A 1,973-nucleotide genomic window follows, 5' to 3' on the forward strand; every position below is an offset into this window, starting at 1 on the left:
CCAGCATTTGGACTTTTGGATTTTGTTTTGGGTGCTGATCCATCACATCCCAATGCCTGGATCCTGGAGCACAAAGGTGTCACTTCAAAGCACCAACAAATGATAGAGATGCACAAGGAAGGGGAGTTTTCCATCCACACCTTTTTATCCAAATGGTATCAGCCTGTGACCAAATATTTTGGAAGCAGAATCACCTGTTCTCTTCAAAAATAGGTGTATTTACACACCCACTCTCCTGTGTTCCCAGCAGGATATAGCTGCCCCTCTAGACCTCATAAAAAACCATGGAAAGACGCTTCATTTCCCATAAAAATATATACTAAGAACTACTAAAATTCATTTCAAGTAGGAGGAGTGACCCTCTGCTTGTGCCACCAGGCAGCTTCTTGGCATCAAAAGATAAATGCTGCGAAGCATTTGTGCATTTGGGGCACAGAATGATGTGAGCCCAGTTTGTGCCATCCCAGAGCCAAATAACTCAGGAAGCAAAATGTGGAAGAGAACAGTCAGCTGCTGTTTGATGCCTCACTACCATCTTCAAAAATCCTGTTCTACAGATGGCCCCTTGGGTGTTTTCCATCCCAGGAGAAAGATGGCTGGAAGGGAATATTCTTTCACCTGAGGAGCACTTCAGTCTTTATAGAGGATTGGCAAATTTAGGAAAGGCTTTTCATACAGAAGCTGGAGAGTACACTGTACAAACATCACCTGGCCAAGCACAAACATGAAACAAAGCCCTCTGGCTCTTTTTCTGGCCCTCATGGACTCCTTTGAGGGACCATGAAGATTTGGATTGTACCACCAGTACAACTTATCTCACCCTAAAGCAGGAAAGCTGAACCTCATCCTTAATTCCCACTGGCTCTGAGGATCTCAAAATCCTCAGAGGGGCAAACTGTCCTGCAGGAAGAACAACAAACATGAATTCCAGAGTATTTTCATAATGTTGGCTCCAAAACGTAGAGAATTCTTCCCAATCACCTCTGCTGAAGAAGCACATCACAACATCACCGTCACCGGGGAAATAAATTCATTTCCAAGCAAGAAGTGTCCAAGTCCTTAGAAGTCCTTAAAGACATTGTGCTGTTGCTCAGCACTTTAACAGATGGGTCAAGAAAGGTGGTTTAACCTCAGTTTAAGGGGCTTCCTTTTTCAGGAAGTTTCCCAAAGTAGTGAGGTGAGTGAAAAAGTTGGATTCACCTTTTCCTTTGAGGATTTGAGCCTTGGTGCCCACAGGTGGGCACAGATGGACAGCTAAACCAGGTATTTGGTCAGATTTTGTGTGTAGCCATCAACCTTTCCCAAAGATCTGTAAATTCCTTCCTAAAGCAAATATCTAAAATTAAGCAGATGACTCAGTAGATCAGCAGGGGCTAGGAATAAAGAATCAGCTTCCAAGCTGGAGTGGAATTAATCTACTAGTTAATGAGATAAATTCATTAAATCATAGAATCATGGAATGATTTGGGTTTAAAGGGACTTTAAAGATCGTCTCATTCCAGGCCCTGCCATGGGCAGGGACACCTCCCACTATCCCAGGCTGCTCCAAGCCCTGTCCAACCCGGCTTTGGACACTTCCAGGGATCCAGGGGCAGCCACAGCTGCTCTGGGCACCTGTGCCAGGGCCCCAGCACCCTCACAGCCAAGAATTCCTTCCCAATATCCCATCTAAATCTGCTCTCTTTCAGCTTGAAACCATTCCACTGAATTCCATCACCACACACCCTTGTAAAATCAATGCTGTCCTTTTCACCTCAGACAGATTTTGGATTGGTATTTAAAACTTGTCCCTGAAATCACCGAGTGGAGCTGGTCCTGTATAATGCCACGGATCACATGATCCTTTGTGTTGTTACCCCCCAATTTAGCAGTCTAAGAGTTTAATTTTTTATTCTTGACCCTTACAGCTCAGAGTCTGTAACTACCCCAAAAATTGCCTTCATGTGAAGCTGGATTTGCAACAATCAGCTGAA

The sequence above is a fragment of the Parus major genome, chromosome 2 (genome assembly GCF_001522545.3).
Source record: "Parus major isolate Abel chromosome 2, Parus_major1.1, whole genome shotgun sequence".
Lineage (NCBI taxonomy): Eukaryota > Metazoa > Chordata > Aves > Passeriformes > Paridae > Parus > Parus major.